The 21,960-nt window shown below is 36.8% G+C and overlaps 1 long non-coding RNA gene across 1 annotated transcript; it reads left to right on the top strand.

The window, feature by feature from the left end:
• The first annotated feature begins 7,198 nt into the window (after window positions 1-7,198).
• On the top strand, window positions 7,199-18,451 carry LOC109503385. Its single transcript, XR_002162333.3, has 2 exons — window positions 7,199-14,161; window positions 17,824-18,451. It is a non-coding gene; the product is annotated as an uncharacterized LOC109503385 (long non-coding RNA).
• The last annotated feature ends 3,509 nt before the right edge of the window (window positions 18,452-21,960 follow it).

The following is a 21,960-nucleotide window of genomic DNA, read 5'->3' as shown; positions in this document are numbered from 1 at the left end:
AGAAGCACGTGTCCCACTCTGGTGAGGGATGTCAGTAGTGGGGGAGTTGTGTGTGCGTGGGGACAGGACTATATAAGAACCCTGTGTAGTTTTCTTCTCAACTTTGCAGTGAACCTAAAACTGCTCTAAAAAATAAAGCTTACTATCATGTAAACTTATTTGTCCTACATACCTCACAAATTGGTTGTATGAGGCAGAGTCTAATGAATTTGAAGACACGACATAAATAACTCCACACTAGTCTTCTTCAAGTTTAAGCTTTGTGTTCTAGATTTCCTTGATACTCCAAACTGTACACATTCAAAACTTATCTTCTCGTATTTCCTTCAAACTTTTTCTTTCACCTGCTTTATCTAGCAGAGTTTACAGTGCTACCATCAACTCAGAAGCCAAGAAAGAGAACCATTTTTTTTTAATTTTTCTTTAACGTTTATTTATTTTTGAGACAGAGAGAGACAGAGCATGAACGGGGGAGGGGCAGAGAGAGGGAGACACAGAACCGGAAGCAGGCTCCAGGCTCTGAGCCATCAGCCCAGAGACCGACTGGGGGCTCGAACTCAGGGACCACGAGATCGTGACCTGAGCTGAAGTCCGACGCTTAACCGACTGAGGCACCCAGGCGCCCCAAGACAACCATTCTTAATACTGATATTATTCTTATCTCACGTATACAAATAATCACTACATTTTACCTTTTCTATTTAGCTTGAACTCATCTCCTCTTCCTAATCCCCAAAACTGTTGTCTGGGGTACATATTAGCATCACTTGGGGAAAATTTTAAAGATTCTGATCCCTAGGCATCACCCCCAGTTCAATTACAGCAGCATTGCTTGGGATGGAACCCAGGTATCAATAGTTTTCAAGGCTCCCAGGTGATTCTAATGTGCAGCCAGGGTTTTCATCCATGATTTAGACCCTAATGCTCTAGAGACCGGATAACTTCATCATGAATCCTAATTGATGGATGGTCCTTCCTCCAGGATGCTTCCTGTCAAATATTAAATCCATTACCCAGAGCTTTCTCTTAAGACACTCCCTATTTCTTAAACATATTTTTATTTTTATCCAGTTCAGGATAAAACCTAGATTCTTGACAGGGGATATATGTATCTGCATCATCTGGCTCCATAATTCTGCTCAGTCTCACAGCCTCATTTTCCACAACAAATGCTTTGTATTTGATAGTCTAGCCACACCAAGCTGCTTCCACTTCTCTGCTCACACCATGGTGGCTTACCTTACTGCCTTGCTCATGCTGGGGTCGTTCCTGATTTCATTTAATTATAGGCCCCTCATTATTTAAGATTCATCTCAGAAGTACTCCTCATCTAGGCTGTGATAGAACTCGCATGCCTTTTTTTGTTTGTACTTACCCTCTATAGACTGTAATTATTTCCTCTTACATGATTCTCTCACTAGTCTGTCAGCAACCTGAGGAAAGGAGCAGGTCCTATCAATGCTTTTATCTACACCTGAGGAGACAACTCATTGTTTGTTATATGGATAAATTATGACATCATCAGTATAAATACAGTGACTGCTTATCTTTCCTCTCATGTAGGGAAAGTAATTGTCGTAACATGAAATTTTAATTTTAACAGGATGGAGAGTTTTAACCAGAGATCTCACAATTTTTACATGAAGAAAAGGGATAGTTTTTGTTATTACTCCTAATCTACTTTATTGTACAAGTCCTAAAAGATGGATTGAAAGGAAGATTCCAGATGATTGCTTATGAATTTATTTCTATTAGCATAAGCTTCTTAGAGAACTAGGAAGATTTTACAGTACTATCCTGTAGCTGAAGATATCTGCCTACTTGGATAATCTTAGCCCAAGTCATGATATTGAAATGAAAATGGTGATTATTGACAGATCTTCAATGTGAGTCATATCTAGAGGAAACAATGCCCCAGGAGTCCTCTGACCATAAATCTGGAACTAAAAGTAACTATGTTGCGATCATCTTGTTGACCCAAAGCTTTATTAAACATTATGTGTATCTCTTTCATTTCTAGTAATTAGTAAATAAACTCATAGGTGTCACTCCCTTCATACTGCATTTCCCAGCTCTTCCTAATATCCTCCCTATGCTCTATTTATTCCTAACCTGTGGTCCTAGTCACTCCCCCAAGCCAAGGGTCATGCACACTTTAATATTTATTTTTTAGCTGAATCATTTCCCAGTAGTTGTGCTCCTGCCATTGAACTCCTAAAATGTGCTCCCTTTTTCTTTAGATTCCTGAGTTTATGTCCCCCTTCCTGATTCTTGCCCTTAAAACCAAGCCAATTGCTTTACCCAAATAACTGAATATCTATACTCTTACTTTCAACCTCTTTCCATCTGATTTTCCCACTAGAAACGACTTCTCTATCTTGATTCAAGCCCTGAACTCACATCCTTGTATTTCCTTTCTTTATATTAGAAATCCATATTACGGATACTTGCTCAGAGTTCCAGCTTCCTGCTCAAACCCTAAGTCAAAGTGAAATGTGGTCTAATCCATCCTATCACTTTGTAAGTCTGATATTACTTGAAATAATGTGATTTAGAATCAGTTTGGTTATTTTACCTTGATCTTGGGACCTTAGGTCTCAGATCTCAAAGAGAAACCTCATCCAAACTCTTGACAGATAATACCTAAAACCTCAAACATGATACATATTAATGAGTATATGAGGCAATATCATAGTGTTCAGAATATCAAACTGTAATTCAGTCAGGCTGCCGAGGGGGAAATAATAAATAAAAGAAAATGGGAAAAAGTGCCATAGCATACATCTATAACATTTCAATGGGTGTCACTTTTCTTGCAAAGGCTTTGCTGAGATTCTAAGGGACCCAAACTTCTACTGTCAGATCTCCAAAACTTAGGTGTCATTCATTTCATAACTAGTGGTAGTAGTAGATTATCAAAGCGATATGTCCCACAGTCTTCTAACTCTTCCAAACCTGCTTCTAGTCTCCAACTTTATCTAGACACAAAACATGTCAATGATACTTCCTGTCCTTGAATATCTCATAGGGTAGAAAGCAAATTACACGCACACACACACACACACACACACACACACAACACACAACATAGAGTATGTATAAAAGTTAGAGTGATTACTATCTCAGACAAGTACAACCTCACAAAAGAAAAAAGCGAATTTTAAAAAATGACGCAGGCAAAGGGAGATTCAAAAACTTCCCAAGAAGGGAGGAAAGTAAGGTCAAAAGCATACGTAATAGGAAATTCCTTTCTTTCATAAAATACAGATTTTACTTTTGTTAAGGAAAACACTAATTGGGAACATGTGGCACAGAAGGAGGAGCAGGTAAAAGGAGTGAAAGATGGAGAAACAAATATGACATTCATTTGTTCATTCCCTGTATTCCATAAAAATTGTGTTCTTAAATGCACTAAGTCATGTGAACCTATAGCAACTGTAAATTCTATTTGACTCATCTTTGATACTTTCAAAAATTGATCCTGTTCAGCAAGTTTAGTTGGTCCTGTTTATATGGTAGAGTAAAAATAATAACTTGATTCACATTTATGGTCTTGGGAATTCTTTATTTGGTTGAATTCTCCCGTTTGGATACCGGGGCGGGGGATGGGGGTGGGGAGAGCGGAAAGAAGATTCAGGGTGATAATGAACCACTTTTTCCCCTCAGCAATAAAGAAAGTTAAACTACCTGAGGTGAGGTGTCATTTCAACAATATTTACCAATCTTGTTTACATATCAAGTAGAGCAAAACCCAAGCCTACCAGTAATTACTGCTTTAATGAATTATTTTGATTGCTTATTTCAGAAAGGCTCTCTGTTTTACATTAAATCCTTCTCAATTATTGAAATGCTGATTTAAATTCCCCAACACAGACTTGTGGACTTTCCTTAAATCATCCTCACTGTTGTCTAATAGTATTCTGGCAGAGGAATACCTGCCTTGTCTCCAGGTAATTATTTAAACCACTCAAGTAAATATAAAATTACTCTCTTGTGGTTAAATTACATATTCTAACACTTTAACTGAAAATCGGCTGTAAGAACACCCTTTCTTTGTTATTAGTAACATTTTATTTTTTAATTATTTAAAAGTTATCATTGCTAATGAGAATTCTGGCTTCTCAGAATTAAGCAACAACACCCATTACAAATATTCAAAATAATCACCAGTTCAGCAAGCATTTACTAAATGCAGGACCTTATAACCAGAAATGTGTTCATTTTAAATAACTTTTTTTTCTGATATAAAAGGCTTTCTTCTGATTATGGGTGCTTACTTTAGGAAATATAAGAGACAGTGAATAAGAGTGTAAACATCACCTATAATCTCACATCAGAAATATAATTTTTAATATTTTGATGTCTACATTCCTATTCTATTTTTCAGTGAACATGGATTTGTATGTGTATGTCCTCAATTTTAGAAACAGAAGAGGAGTCAAGTTTAAAATCTTGTTTTACATTCTGCTTTTTTGTCCCTTAGTATCATATCCTAAGATTACAGGAGTCAACAGCAAGCCTCTCATGCTTCAAGATCATTATTAACCTCCAACAGGTGTTGAGTGAACTCTTAACATTTAAACACTCCTTAGATCTACCAGCCTTCACCTGCCAGTTCAAAGAGTTATAGGCCTTCAGAATAAGACCACCTCTAGCCTGACTTCCATACTACCTTCTATAGAAGTAGAACAGGGTTCTTGGTCACCCTCCTCTACTGCCTCTTCCTCCCTCATGACCTCCTTGCTTGCCTTGAGACAACCAATAGGAGTCCCACTATGTCCTTTTTTTCCTTTTTCTATTTCCACAAAAGGAGATTCCCAGGTCACCATCACCCCCACCCTGTATTTCCTTCCTTCTATTTTCCATGTGGCTCCATACATCCTCTATTCTCTTCCAAGTTCCTACCACTCCTCCATTTATAACCTTCCCAATGCCCCTTCTGGAACTCTACATCTATCAACAACAAAATCTTCTATAATCTCAGTATGTTCTGTGATCCCTTTTTCTGAGACCAGGTATTACCTTCTCAATGAATCCTCAATTTCAGGTTGCTAAATCCGTTAATTAATTCAGGTCACATTTATATGACCTATTAGCAGAACTGGACACAGATTACTTCTTTTTCCTTGGAATACTTTATTCATTTGGTTTCTATGAATTATCTCCTTTCAGGTGGTTTCTTCTCAGTCTCATTTATTCATTCATTCTAGGCTTGCTCACCTCTGAATAATGAATTTCCTAGATTATTTCTTCTTCTTCTTCGTCTTCGTCTTCGTCTTCGTCTTTTTGGTGACCTCATTGTTTTTCATGGTTGTAAATTACATCTGTGCTCTAATAATTCCCAAGCTTTTTCTCTAGTTCAGACTTTCTTCCTGAACTCTGGACTCCTACATCCAATCGCATAGCACTAGCTTCATATATAATAATCAACTCAAATTTAACATTCTGAATCTGATCTCCTGAAGGGGGTAGTTATTAGCATTGATTCTGAAATGTCATTGCTTCATTCAAATCCTGACTCCCCCTCTCAACAGCCATGTGAAATTGTCAAGCTAATTGTGCCTTAGCTACTTTTATTCCCAGTTTGGGGATAATATTGTTACACACTTCACAATATTGTTGAATAATATGGTCCAGCAGGAATTTATTTTTTGTTGTTGTTCATTTAGCAGAAATACCATTTCTTATCATGATAAGGAAATATATTTCTCTCTTTGGTTACTAAGAGATTTTGGCTGACTTGTGGTAGGACTTCATTTATCGAATTGTTTTTCAAGGCTCACTAGATAACCATGTGGATTATTTTTTATTGGAAGTACATATGTAATGAAGACTTACCTTCATAGATTTCCTAAAATAAATCAGCATTCTATTACTTGAATAATCTTTATTTTAGTATTTTATATGATTTTAAAATTTTACCTTTTTAGGGGCTCCTAGGTGATTCGGTCAGTTAAGTGACCAAGTCTTGATTTCAGCTGAGATTATATTCTCACAGTTCATAAATTCAAGCCCCACATCAGGCTCTGTGCTAACAGTGTGTTAACAGCACAGAGCCAGCTTGGGATTCTCTCTCTCCCTCTCTCTCTCTGGCCCATGCTTGTGTGTGCGCTCTCTCTCTCTCCATCAAAAATAAATAAATAAACTTAAAAAAATTAAAAATCTAACTTTTTTAAAGTTTTTATTTAAATTCCAGTTATTTAACATCCAGTGTAATATTAGTTTCAGGTATACAATATAGTGATTCAACACTGCTATAAATCACCTGATGTTCATCACAAGTGACTCCTTAATCCCCATCACCTTTTTAATCCATATACCCACCCATCTCCTTTCTGGTAACCATCCTTTGTTCTCTATAGTTATGAGTCTGTTTGTTGTTTGGTCTCTATCTCTTTTTTTTCTCCTTTGCACGTTTGTTTTGTTTCTTAAGTTCCACATGTGAATGACAACATATGGTATTTGTCTTTCTCTGACTGACTTATTTCACTTAGCATTGTATTCTCTAGCTCCATCTATGTCATTGCAAGTATAAGATTCCATTCTTTTTTTATAGTTAATAGCCTATTGTGTGTATATGTATGTGTATATATGTGTGTGTGTGTGTGTGTGTGTGTGTGTGTGTGTGTATCACCTCTTCTTTATCCATTCATCGATTGATGGACACTTGAGCTGTTTCCATAATTTGGCCATTGTAGATAATGCTGCTATAAACTTTAAGGCACATATATCCCTTTGAGTTAGGATTGTTGTATCCTTTGGGTAAATACCTAGTAGTACAATTGCTGGACTGTAGAGTAGTTCTATTTTTAACTTTCTGAGGAACCTCCATACTATTTTCTGGAGTGGCTGCACCACTTTGCATTCCCAACAGCAGTGTAAGAGGGCTCCCCTTTCTCCACATCCTCACCAACACCTGTTGTTTCTTGTGTTGTTGATTTTAGCCATTCTGACAGGTGTGAGGTGAACTCTCATTGTAGTTTTGATTTGCATTTCCCTGATGATAAGTGATGAGTATCTTTTCATGTGTCTGTTGGTCATCTGTATATCTTCTGTGGGAAAATGTCTATTCATGTTTTTATCCATTTTTAATTGGATTAGTTTGGGGGATGTTGAGTTTTATAAGTTTTTTATAGATTTTGGATATTAATTCTTTATCAGGTAAGTCATTTGCAAATATCTTCTCCCATTCTGTCAGTTGCCTTTTAGTTTTGTTAATTGTTTCCTTCCCTGTGCAAAAGCTTTTTATCTTGATGTAGTTCCAGTAAGTTTTTATTTTGTTTCCTTAAAAATCTAACTTTTAATTCATTTTTCTGGTATTTGGTTAAGGATATTTATATCCACAATTAAAAGTTGGATGGTCTACAATTTCTATTTCTGTGCTTTGTCAAACTTTCATATGGGAATTATACAAAATACGTACATACAAAATTAATTAGAAATCTCTTTTTCCCCTCCAATGTCTAGATAAGATAACATAGTTTGAGAATTATCTATCCCCTTAATCATTTGAAAGAACTTTCCCATTAAACCACTATTGTCCAGAGAACTTTTTGTGGATAATTATTGCAAGTCAGGCATATCCAACTGTTTTTTACTATTTTTATGGTCTGTTTTTTCTGCTGACCCTTACTCATGTTTTTTGTTTGTTTTGTTTTGTATGTGTCTTATAGTTTTTTATAATCTCAATTTTTTGGAAATCAAGCAATGGGACTTCTTCATGGCCTGGCTTGAAAATGGAACTGGCTTGACTTGAAAATGCAACTCTGGAGAAGGACTTGTACTTGCCTTTGCCAAACACCATGGCCACTAACAACCCAGAATCACTTTAAATTAAATTATTTGCTAAGTCATTTTAGATCACACCATTTTGTGAATTTGGCCCTCACACTAGCATGAGGGTAAGCTCACGTTTATAAACCTTTAAGGGTGGTTTTAATTTTACTTTCATATAGCACCGAGCTTTAGAGAGGTCAAGTCTCCTTGAGCCTTTCTGCATATCACATTTACTATTCACTCACCGTTATTCTAGAGTCTCCTGTATGACTTTCTGCTTTGGATAGAAAGTCACCAAAACAGAAGCTCAAATTCCACCAGAATTTAATACAGATACTTACAGCAAAAATGACAATAGTGCGCTTGATGTAAATTATACCAAACCTTGCCAGGGAATCTCTCTCTCTTTTTTTTTAATTTTGTTTACAAAGCTGACACCAGCTTTTGTATTATTGTGAGTCTTTATGAGTATTTTAATGAGAAGGTGGTAGAAAGCACATTTGTCACAGCACATCTGCAGAAATGTAGATTTACTCTTCAGATATTTATTTCCGAATATCCAATTCATGTCATGGCTCAGTTTGGGTTTTGTTTTCATCTCCAACAATGATGAACTCAGCCAGAGTATTAATCTGTTCCTGGGGTCCCCAAAGATCACACACATATTTAATGATTTGCCAGGAAGACTCAGAGGACTCAGGCATATAGTTGTGTTAGGTTAAAGCTAGATATGAGCAGTGGAAGAAAGGCACAGAGGCAGAGTCCCAAGCCTTGAAGGGTAATGATAGAGACACAAGTGGGAGGGAAAAACAGTAATTAATAAGCTACATATTATAAGCCTGGGGGTTCAACATTCTAACCTTATGGCTTCCAAGACCTTGGGCCTGACAGACCAAAAGCCACAGGTGCAGAACATGCACTCTCTTCTTCCACCTCTGCCCCCAAGGTAACCCCTAAACTTACTATAATTAATTTGCATCACACCCCCCATTGAGAAAGGCTGCCATCAAAAACTTCCCCTTACAACCTGTGGGAGGAGTCCTCCAAATGATTGGAAGCAGCCTCTATTAGAGACCACCCCACAGTTCCTCCCAGCTCCTACCAGCCCAGAGATAACCCAATCATATCCAATTCCAAAACAACCTAGGCGCTCCGGGAACCTGCCTGCTCCCCCACCTTGAGAGTGTACTTTCGCTTCAATGAACTTTGTGCTTGCCACTTTCCTTCTGGCTGTCTTTATCCCCAGCGTGGATCCCCACATAAATTTCATGGGGAATGCCAGGACCAAAACCTCCATTCACTCAACGCAGACGCTTTCTCATGCCTGACAGTTGTACTAATGGCTAATATTTATTATGAAGACATAATAAAGATCACAGATCAGAAAGAGAAAAAGACATAATGTAAAGACAGAAGAAATCAATGGAAATCCCTATATCTTCTCCCCACTACCTTGTGTGAGAGGTCACACACAGCACATTCTCTTTTTAGGGAAAAAAAGGCATCAAGAACATGTCTAAGTCATGCCCATTTTAAACTCAGAGTTTAGAGGTTTCAGTGTCTACTTACCACATAGTCATTCTCTGCCTAACAAATATGGAAATATCAGACTCACAGAAGGAAAGCAGATTTCACACTAAATTACACTGTTTGCACGAACAGCCTAGGCCCAGAAAAATTACCATATCAGTTAGGGAATGTTTCAGAAGCCAAGTTCTCAGAACCTAGCCAACGGTCAAGCTTGCAAACAAGTCCTCTGAAGACAGTAGCCTCAGGTCTGCTATTTTAACTCTTTTTGTACATAACACATACAAAAAATCTTTTGACAGTCTAATCTTTTGATTTGGATTTATTTTTGTTGATGCTACCAACAAAGATTTAATGGGAATCAGTTATGATTGGTGATTATAAAAACTGATCTCTGACAAAAATATATATGTTAAAATAAGCCTACTTTGATTTAGCTAACAGAACCAAATTGTATGAATTATTTATCTACTCCAATACTTGCTATTTTCATTTCTGCAGTAAAATACTAAGAAATCTGACTTGCTGTTTCCAAGGTCTATATTCTATGTAATATTATTTTGACTTAACATTTAACTTGATTAACATTTTTAATCAAGTTACTGCATTAGGCAACCAATATGTTTTAAATGAAACAATATTATTATTGGTTACCTAAAGAAAAGAATTTATCATGGATGGATTTGAAAAGGAAAATAAAGTCGGTGATCCATCATAGAATCCATTTTGTAAAAGTTCCAAACTCTTATATTCACAAGTGTAAATATAGGCTAATAACTGCTCTTTATTCACCAAATTTTTTTTCTCAGAGTTTTAACAGAGCTCTGGAAACTACTTGTCTGGGAGATCAACAATGGGTCTCACATGACTTTTGGATGTATTGTGATATAATAGAAATGGCATAAACACTCTACAAGTCTAGTGACATTTCAAATTTCCTCATAAAAACAGGGAACAAACAGAGATAATCACAATCTATTTTACTCATACAATTGATTTTATCATAATTAAATCTGTTGTAAAATTAAAAGAAGAAGCTTCCGTTTTTAGTGCAAAGAGAGCCAAGGTCATCTGAGGTGACGCTCTTCTGCAGACGATCAGGAAGCAAACCCGTTTTAGCCTTCCTCTCACACACGCTATGTTTTGGCTGTGTGATCATTCATGAAAGGGGAAGACAAGTACAGAATTTTAGAGTCAAATAAGATTTTCTCTTTGAATTGTGAAATTATAATTGGCCTATCACTAGCAGCTGCCTTTTAGAATTTGTATTTTCCAAATGTTAATAGGCCCCAAGTAAGCAATAAGTGTGAACGTTAAATGGAAATCTTTTGTTTTGTTTTGTTTTATCAGGGCACACATAGAATTTTTGCTTTTACAGTATATTCTTGTTACTCTCCAAACTAATATATGGTAAGCATTCTTTTGCTAACTAGACTTTAAACCAGGTTGGGATTATTTCAAATATTGAAAGGCAGTTCTTATAAAACAAAGAGTTTTCAACAAAACTATGACATTATTTAAAACATGTATTTCCTGTGTGGGTTTGTTTTATCTAAGGTTTATTTCTCTCTCCCTCCCTCCCTCAGTGTGTGTGTTTGTGTGTGTGTGTGTGTGTGTGTGTGTGTCTGTATTTGCATCAAAACCTCTCAAAAACATGGACAGAAAGAATGCTACTATGTTTATTTATTTTTTTAATGTATGATTATCCTCTCAACTGGAACCCAGGTGTAATTATTTTTCCTAAGCCTTTCTATGGTATTGGCCTAACTACCATCATAAAATATTACTTCAGCCATAACAAGGCTGTCCAGAAAATCCCTATTTGTTACAATAAAAACATTCATTTGTAAAACACAAAAATAAAATCAATTTTGTTTCAAGTATATGTTTACTTAAACATTAAACAAAGAAAACTTTATAAGGGATGTTCCACATGCTTAAAAGGATCATGACATTACATTTATGAACAGAATGAAAGCATAATGCAGAAATTAGGTTAGGTTTCCTTTTTGAATTAACATCCTAATTTCTGCCTTGGGTGGCTAACTAACTTTGGCACCATGAACACTTTCCTCACTTTTTGAAATTTTTAACTGTATTTAAAACAGATCACATCCACTCCTCTGCCTCAACATGCTAACTAGTCAATGGAAATCGAAACACAACTGAAATAGACACTTTATACTGCTGTCAAGGGGAGAAAGTTCAGGGCAAAGGTGTAATTAAAAGTATGACTAAGCAGATGGAGTCACATTGAAGAAACTTCCCACAAAAAAAGAGGGGAATAAAATGGAAAAAAGGGAGCAAGTGTCCCCCAAATATAATATTGCCATCTTTGACTGAATCATTTGAGCTCTAGAATCTCAGCTTTCTGGTATAGGACCCAGTTGCTATAGAAACTTACAACTGGGAGCTAAATAAAGTAATTTCTATGCTAGTGTTGGTGTCTATAACTTCAGCACCTGATGCTAACCAAATTGTGCTCAATAAACAAATTTAAACTTTAAAAGCCTGCAATGCGATCACAATGCTTTCTATACAACTGATTAATCTCAATTGATCTTGGCTCAGAGCAAAAGAACATAAGAAATCTCAAAAACAGAAAAAGACTACTTAAGGCCAATATGCCTGCATCCTTTGTTTTTCTTATCTGATTTCCTACCTTATCCCCATACCTCTTCCCTGACTTAGTTTTAAAATAAAAAGTCAGCAAGCTCACTCTTCAACTCATCGATAATCCTGCTCTCACTGATCCTTTTAGACAATTTATTCTATATTAAACCACTCCCTCTTGGCCTCCCCCTTTTCATTTATCCTACTCTAAACCTAAAGAACAAAGAGATCAGGCAGCCCAATAGATACTTAGTTCTTAATCCTCCCGACTAGGCCTGTTATTGCTGCACATTTGATTATAAGATTATTCACTATTTGGCAAGAAACCAAAAACCCAAAGTGGCCTCTTAATGCCTCTGTTTGTGTGGGCATGTCAGACCCTTACCCATTATGTCACAAAGCAGTATGTTAGGCTCTGGTAATGTTCTGCTAGTAAGAGGGATGAGACCATAAGGCCTAAATATATCCGTTTGCATCCTTCTCCAGCATCACTTTGGAAAGGAACAATGTTGGCATATACTGTATGAACCCTTTGTTTTTCTCCAGGAGACCCACACATTCCAGTTCAATGTTACTGTGAAGATTTAAAGTATGAAAAAATCATCTGAAAGTATTACTTCATTAAACCATGTGAATGTTTTGCTACAAGTACCAAATGCATATATTTGCAAATTTGTTTACCTTCATCAGAGATTTATAGCGATAAGTATTTGAGAGTGCGCTTTTATGTGCTAAAAAAATGTGTTTGTTTCACATTTTATAAGGATCTTGGCTTCAGTTCTAATATACACTTCGGAGACTTACACAAGTCGATATAGGATCTGGGATCTCAAAGCTAAGATCATCCCAGGGCAGAGTATTTGATACAAATAGGAAAGGTGCACTGCCATAGGAAAAAAAAAATAGGTCAGATGGCACATTTTTCCAGAACTAATTATTTATATTTCTCCCTATCAGCATTATTGCATGCAGAAGAAATGAATAAATAAGAGAAAGAAAGAAAGAAAGAAAGAAAGAAAGAAAGAAAGAAAGAGAGCAAAATTTATCCAACTTACATAAAATGGAATCTTTTTTAAATCTTTACTTTGAAATGAAGATACAGTTTTTAGGAGGTAATATTTTCTTCTAATTATCAAGATACTCACAAACACCAGGGGAGAATTTGAAACACCAAAATAGGAATTGATAATATGAGCTCACCATGCATTCATAAACCTCTCCCCCTGGGTTCCTCTGGATTCTGCTACCTTGGCTTTTGTCCAATGAGCTTTTAAAAGCAAAGGGGAAATGCTGGAGGGTTAAACCTAAGGATTGACCTGCTACTACCACTCCGTGTTTGACCAAAACTCTCATTAGGAAACAACATGGAATAGTTTTTAGCTGCAAAAAGGCACCCAGGAGAATGACAGAAATGTATTAGGTTAACTGTCGGTGTTGCCTGTATACCAAAACAAAAACATCCTGGGAGAGATATGAGCTATGTCAGAAACATAGGCAGCTAACAATTGTCAGTTGGGATTGTTGAATAGCATTTAAATGCACTGAGCAGCATTTGGGAGCAGGTGACTTCCAAGAAGGATGGGGAAATGAAATTTTGTTAGCTTTGAGAATAGAAAAAGAATGGAACTTGGTACTTCTTTTTTTGTAATGTTTCAGAGATTTCATTTCATTTTTTCTTGCATGTAAAACCTCGACTCTCACAAATTTGCAGAGATATAAATAATGGGCTCTATCTTCACACAGTGCAGAACATTTAATAGGCAATTTATGAATATTTGTTTTACACAAAAAGGAAAGGAAGAAGAAAGCAAATGAGGGAAGAAGTAAGGAGGGAGAATCAAGCCTGAATTAACTGTTGCTGAGTAAAAGAACTGGGAGCAGAAGTGAGTTCGATGAGGCTGAGTATAGGCATCAGAATGCTTGCATGTTAGCCTCAAGCTGTAAGTGGCAGCTGGCTGCATGGCCTTGGCCAGGTGGTCAGTCAGCACTCGCTAGTAGAATTTGGCATTCAAGTTAAGCAGCTGCAAAACGGAAAAGGCCCAGCAGCTTTGTAGAAACAGAGATACGGGCCATTTTATGGTTCCAGGCTTCCAGCCAATCATGATAGGAGAAGGCCGATGACACCTGTCAGTGCCCACAATGGAAAGAGCAGAGCTGCTCTACAATACAGTGCACCAAGCAGGAAAGAGGACAGTCCGGAAAGACCACACTCTCCCCACCCTCAGTTAAAAAGGGGAATCATCTGGTAAGTATGGCATACTTTGGAGAAATGATCGACAAAAATAGATGGGGCTTTGTAAGCAATCTGCCCCCCAAAATTTTCATAGTAATGATTCATATAGTGAATTTGTGGCATAGCAGGGACTAAACAATAGGTTTGCTGATTCTTAGCTCAAAGCTCTTCCACCACCACTGGTTCAAGGCAAATGATTCCCATTTTATCACAACTGCTTTGCTCAGTAGAAATAGGCAAAGCTTGTTTATAGGTGTACCAAAGCTATTAAAAAGAATGTTTAATTTTCTCTTCCATTAAAATAATCTCCAGAATTCTTTTCCTCAATTGACATGGAAAAACAGAAATTGCCATAAAGACAATCTTCTCATTTTAGCATTCAAAATGTTGTAACTATGTACCAGGCACAACTTAAAAAGAATTTTACAGACTTTGTCTTTACCCTCTGGATTATTTTCTAAAACAAGAGATTATAGTTATGGTTATGACATTGTACTGTGCTCCAAAAAATTTAACCCTGTAATTTTATTTGCTACCAATTTATTTCCAGCCATTAAATCTGAATTAAAATACTTCATTTACCTAATCTAGGGATTTGGGACAAGGGTTATTCAATATGTCTTGATAAATCTTTTAAATTCTCTTTGGATTGCAGGTGTTTGAAAGATACTATTTAATATACAGTATCTATACACTGTGAAGTAACAAAGGATCTAAATGAGAAGTCAAGTGAATGAAAAAGCCCAGACTAGGGTTAAAAATAAAATCTAAATTTTCTTTGTTTTATTGAGATATAATTGACATATTATATTAGTTTTGGGTGTACGAAATAATGATTTAAATATGTATAGGCTGTGAAATGATCACTAAAATAAGTCTAGTTAATATCCATCACCACATACTTACAGTTTTCTTTTTCTTTGGTGAGAACTTTTAACATCAATCTTGGCAACTTTCAAATATACAATACAGTATTATTAAGGGTAGTCACCATGCTGCACATTACATCCCATGACTTATTTATTTTATAATTGGAAGTTTATACCTTTTGACCTCCTTCACCCATTTTACCCACCCTCAAACCCCTGCCTTAGGTAACCACCAATCTATAATCTGTATCTGCAATTTTGTTTTTTTGTTTTTTAGATTCCACATATAAGTGAGATCATACAGTATTTGTCATTGTCTCACTTACTTCACTTAGCATAATGCTCTCAAAGTCCATCCATGTTGCAAATGGCAAGATTTCCTTCTTTTATGGCTGAATAATATTCCATTGTATATATGTATCACATTTTTCTTATCCATTCATCCAGCAATGGACGCTTATGTTGTTTCCATATCTTAGCTGTTGTAAATGATGCTACAATGAACATGAGAGTTAGTGATTTAATTTCCTTCGGATAAGTACCCAGAAGTGAAATAGCTGCATCATATAATGTCTTTTTTTTTTAATTTTTTGAGGAAACTCCATACTGTTTTTCATAATGGCTGCACCAATTTACATTCCCATCAGTGGTGCACAGATTTCCCATTTCTCCACTTCCTCATCATCACTTGTTATTTCTAGCCTTTTTGATAACAGCCATACTATCAGGTGTGAGATGGTATTTCATTGTGGTTTTTCATTTGCATTTCCCTGATGCTGAGTGTTGATGAGTATCCTTACATATAACTGTTGGTAATTTGAATGTCTTTCAGAAAAATGCCTATTCAGTTCCTCTACCCATTTTTAATTGGATTTAGTTTTTCTTGTTGTTGTTGCTTGTTTCTTCTATTGAATTGTATAACTTATTTATATATTTCAGATATACTTTCTTATGTGCATTTTATACATTAAAAATAAATGGCAGGGGCGCCTGGGTGGCGCAGTCGGTTGAGCGTCCGACTTCAGCCAGGTCACGATCTCGCGGTCTGTGAGTTCGAGCCCCGCGTCGGGCTCTGGGCTGATGGCTCAGAGCCTGGAGCCTGTTTCCTACTCTGTGTCTCCCTCTCTCTCTGCCCCTCGCCCGTTCATGCTCTGTCTCTCTCTGTCCCAAAAATAAATAAACGTTGAAAAAAAAATAAACAAAAAATAAGTAAATAAATAAATAAAAATAAATAAATGGCAAAAGTCCATTGATATTTGACATAGATAAAATTTGAAGCTTATGCTTTTTTTAAATGTTCATTTATTTTTTAGAGAAAGAAAGAGACAGAGCATGAATGGGGGAGGGACAGAGAGAGAGAGAGGGAGACAGAATCTGAAGCAAGCCCCAGGCTCTGAGCTGTCAGCACAGAGCCCAAAGCAAGGCTTGAACTCATGAGCCATGAAATCATGACCTGACCGAAAGTCGGACGCTTAACCAACTGAGTTACCCAGGCGCCCCAAAGCTTATGCTTTTGGAGAAAATTTCTTGAGATAAAGAAATCATCATTCATCTAATTAGCTGTGGGGAGGGCGAACGGGGAGAAGAAAAAACTTGATCTTTGAACATTGTACCCAATACCAAAATTCCAGTATGGTGTGTAGAGAACTCTGCTTCAGTGACAATATGCAGAACTAACAATGTAAGTGTGAAGAAATGATGAAACAGAAGAGTCAATTGGCCTCAGGGCTGGTTTGACTGCGGAAAGGAAATCTGAAATTCTGGAAAGCAGCACAGTGAATGCTGAATAAAGGCTCAGACATTGCTTCTGGGCCATTTTCTCAGCACTAATTTCTGACACAATATCATGTCATAATGACCAGTGGAATGCTTCGAGGAAAGGAGGCACAAGGGAGCTAGACTAGCATTGGCCACAACCACTCCTTACTTAAAACTAATAGCCCTAATGTGAAAGCCTCACATCAACCTTTGGGAGGAAATGTTGACAACCCAGAGGCAAATAATGAAAACTCAAGTGAGAGTCAGGCTGACACTATACTGTTCAGTCTCATCAAGTGGCTGATGAGGATGAGGAGGATACATTCCCTAAGGATAGAAATGAGCCAAATAATGGCAGCTTATGGGAGAGAGACTAATTAAAAGATGCAGAGAGCATGACAATGAGATCTCAGTGTCTGATGAGGGAAATAATGTAAATGAACTACTTAACATGAGTTAGCCAACACCAAAATGTATTAGGTACAAACAATGTAAAATAGCTACCTAGTGATCAGAGCATGGGGCCAGGGAAACCTCCTGTGATTATATATACAGCAAACACTTTTACAGTGAGCTATGAGCTAAGGAGATCAGGGAAAGAAGCAAGCCAAAAGACTTAGCCTTCATGCTGTTTGACATCTAAACTTAGCATCATATATGGGGCACCTGGGTGGCTCATTTGGTTAAGCGTCAAACTTCGGCTCAGGTCATGATCTCACAGTTTGTAAGTTCAAGCCCCGTGTCAGGCTCTGAGATGACAGCTTGCTCAGAGCCTGGAGGCTGCTCTGGATTCTGTCTCCCTTTCTCTCTACCCCTCCCCCGCTCACACTCTCTCTGTCTCTCTCAAAAATGAATAAACATTAAAAAAATTAAACTTAGCACCATATCATCAGCAAATGACACAGATAGCAAATGGGAAATATGCTAGTTAGTTCAACAGAATCAAATAAAGGAATCACTTAAAAGAGTTATTGAACAACGGAACAATCAAAAAGGGAATGCTCGACTAACACATGGATAGTAACTAAAGGAAGGTTCTATCTGTAGAATGCAAACAACAAGAGATGAGCTTGAGACTGGTGGTACACTAGAGAAGAGGACTTGAGAAGCTCTGACTCAGCTCTCTTAGAGGTGAGAATCCCTGATGACAGCTGGTATCTCAAGAGCTCAAAGGAGATGCCCTGCCAACCTGGAAGAGGGTCCTACCAGACTGCTACTAGTTTCTCAAAGAAATGCCATGAAGTTGGTTCTAAGAACATGGAAGAAACCCAGAAGCTAAACCAACAGCTACTACTGAGGTGAGAAGCTATGGCTGAGATGAGATTGACAGGAGCAGTAGACACCTGGAAGAAGCAAATACCTCCTCCTTCCAACTATATTTCAACCTCTTTAGTAACCTCCATTGACAGACTGAACAGGAAAATAGCTGGCAAAGAAGAAATGTCGTTTGCAGAGCCCCCCACAGCACAGAACTGGAATACAATACTTAATAACTGTCACCATGGACTTAACAACCTTGAACCTGAAGGCCAGCGAATATCAAAAGGATTTATTGGAAGAGGCTAATGGTGCTATAATTTCAGTTTATACTCTTATGAAAAGAGGACATTTTTGATGCCTTCCTTACATATGTATGAATCTGAACGACCACCATAATAAAGCCTTTCTCAGTCTAGGTTTATCTATAAATGCACTAAACTCAGCTATTTGTCTTTATAAGGTAGAGAATAAGGTAGAGCACCCAGAGTTTAGTTAATTCAAGTGTTATCATTTTCCAAAGTCTCAATTATACTTTACTTTCATCATACTTTCTACCAGAGATGTTAATGAGAAGCAAAATGGACTGAGACTGTTAATGGACTGAGAAATATTCAAATGTAGGGAAAAGAGAGAAAATAAAAACAATGTGAAGAGTCTAGAACAGGATAATTGGCCTCTGAATAATTAAGTTGATCCTGTGAAAGCATCTTCCCTAGGAATCCCTATTTTTATAGGAATACATTGAGATGACAATTAATTCACATACGGGCTGAAGTACAAAACAGATATAATTGCTACAGTGGTTGTAAAAAAAGTCCAATTGAAAAGGTGAGCACTAATTTTCAAGAACAAAAAGAAGATATATGATGGATGTCCCTTATTCCAATTTTCACATCTTTACCGTCACGTAAAATGTGGACAAGGAGTTATGGAATGTTTTGCTAACATGCCATAAGTTAGAACATAAATGCATACATACAAATCATGTTAAGAAAAAAATGGCACATAGACATCTAGATAAAATTAAGTAGAGTATTGTAAAGCACATTAAAAATTCTTTCCTTGGTGTTGGACATAGTAAATGTCCACACATAGTAAATGTCTCATGAATAGTATATAACTGTTCATTTGAGGTATTCACACACAAAAAAAACAACAAAAACAGAGTTAGCTTTTGTGTCAGTTAGCCATTGCCCAAAAATACTGCATAACAAAATGACACAAAATTTAGGGGATTGAAAGAAAATTGATAATTTTTATGAACCTGCAGTTTGGTTGCTTTCGTTAATCATGGGAGGCTCAGCTGGTGGTTCTTCTCACCCCCACATGCACCACAGACAGCAGCCCTACAGGGCAGCCGGACAATCTCTCTTCCACATATCTTCCATTCTCTTTTTACCAGCAGACTGGCTGAGCCATGCTTTATTGGTAGCAATGACAGAGGTACAAAACAGTATGTGGAAATGCCTTGGACCTTTTATTTTATTTTTTTACATTTATTTATTTTTGAGAGACAGAGTGAGACAGAGCGTGAGCAGGGGAGGGGCAGAGAGAGAAGGAGACACAAAATCTGAAGCAGGCTCCAGGCTCTGAGCAAGCATTCAGCACAAAGTCCGACACAGGGCTGGAACCCACAAACAGTGAGATCACAACCTGAGCCAAAGTTGGATGCTCAACTGACTGAGTCACCCAGGCACCCCTGCCTTAGTTAGACCTTTTAAAACACAGTATCATTCCAATATCAATGTGTCATTAGCCAAAGCATATCACCAAGTCAAAGGACAGGGAAATTCTCCTGACCATGAGAAGGCCATAGTAAAAAGGTGAGTTGCAGGAGGAGTGAAAAATTGGGACCAATTATGCAATGTACAAGTTTGACCTCTATTTCATAAGGAAATAAAAAAGACCTTGTGTTCTATATGCAAAGAAAGTCCTTATCCATTGAGTATTCAATCTGGCAGAATTCTACAATGAGAATTAACAGCAGAATGTTTTTCTCTTGAAAACAGAAATAAAACTTCAAATGTAAAAAAAAATCAGAAAATTGCTTTAATAGAAAAAAAGTGCTAAATTTAGGGTAAGTCATCAGAATGAATATCGAAAACCTTTGTTGCAGTGACAGAGCATCAGGCCAAGAATGAAGATTATGGCAAAGGATGAGTAAATGTAGACTATTTCTGATCCACACTGGGCCTTTGTGTTAGTTAGGAAAAGGTCCTCCCTCCGGGGGAGACAAGTCACATCTGGGTTCAGGATTTGGTAAGTGGGGCTTGGACTGGATTTCAGCTTCCACCTGCTCTCAGCTAGGTCTCATCATTTAGGGTAATCCCGGTGAAAGAGAAAAAAAGCAGAGTTACCTAAGGACTTTACTAGTTTTGTTGATGTGCCTCACTGCCTTGTTATATCTTAAAATTCTTATTGGTTTACCTTAACAGTTCCTTCAAACGGTAGACATTCTTTTCTTCCTTCTTGCCTTTCTTCCACAAATAGGGGCTGAAATTCTGTATAGCAAGTATGTCCCAGGCAGGTAAGATGCAGCAGGAACAAAACAGACAAAATCCCTGCCCTAGCAAGGTTTATACTGTAGCAGGAGAGTCAGACAATGAATAGTAAGCATAACAAATGAATCAATTTTATAGAGTAATAGAGAATGATAAAAGATTTACAGAAAAGAAAGAAGGAAGGGGAAGGAAGGTAGGATAAGATCGTCTCAACAGGTAATAACCAGAGCAAATACCATCTAAAATAACAGGTCTTTGTTATTAAAAAAAAAATGTATGGAAAACTTTTTATTGCCATATTGTCATTTTCCCACTCTATATCCATGGTTGTCATTATGTAAGAAGAAATGAACACTTCCTAATTTACTCACACTTCAATTCTAATTGATTGTGTAAGCCTATACTTCCTAGTATAACAAGACTAAACCTAAAAGAAAATCCAATCAGAAGATAAACCTTGATAAAACATAAAATAAATTCTTGCCCTTATTTTGGTAATCCAAGGGCATTATTTTATCTATATATACCAAATATGGCTAAAGCAAGTAAAAGCTTGGAGAAATTTTACAGGAGATTTTTAAAATAAATGCACGTGTAATATAATTTATGTCACAGCTTTTGTGGTCCATATAACATTTTTTCCATTTTTTAAATTTAATATGTTATGCCCATTGAGTTGAACTTAAGATAAATTTATTTATAACATTTTACATTTGCCATAGTGCTTAATAAATAGTTTTAAAGTCTAGAAAACCTTTCCCTTGGCTATGAATTAATCTATAGAACATTCAAAATGGTTGAGTGTGCAAGTTGGGAAAATGAACACATTTGTTACAGTAACAACCCTCTAATGAATTATGGTCTTAAGCTGTTCTCTCAAGTTGTTTATTTAAAATGGTCCTTATCAGTGGTCCAGTTTTCTGGTTAAAAATGATTATTAAAGTAACAACAAAAACAAAATGAAAGTACAGATAATTACCTAATATTTGTGTTTCTACCAAATCAAGACAGATACATTGAAAAACTTGGGTCTTAATCATGTAAGCATAATAGTTAATTCTTAGCTTTTTGAACTCTACTACCCTCTAAATTTTCTTTAGCAGTTCAAAAGTGTTGTCAGTGTGCTCCTTGTGAAGCACAGAATTCTTTTAAAAACTTAAAGATCTACGTAATTTTAGAACCACAGAATTGTAACATTGCTCTCCTTTTCCTTGATTCAGTACATTGCATAACATTGCATACAGTAAAAGACTTTTCTTCCTTTAATCGCTTTGATTGTTATAACTTGTTTGATAAATGAATTCTGAGAAGAGTAATACGTGTCTCACTTTAAATACCTTAGGTTGGGGCGCCTGGGTGGCTTAGTCGGTCGGGCGGCCGACTTCGGCTCAGGTCATGGTCTCGCGGTATGTGAGTTCGAGCC

The sequence above is a fragment of the Felis catus genome, chromosome C2 (genome assembly GCF_018350175.1).
Source record: "Felis catus isolate Fca126 chromosome C2, F.catus_Fca126_mat1.0, whole genome shotgun sequence".
Lineage (NCBI taxonomy): Eukaryota > Metazoa > Chordata > Mammalia > Carnivora > Felidae > Felis > Felis catus.
Note: the sequence above shows the minus strand (reverse complement) of the source record. Positions and strands in the feature narration are given on the sequence as shown.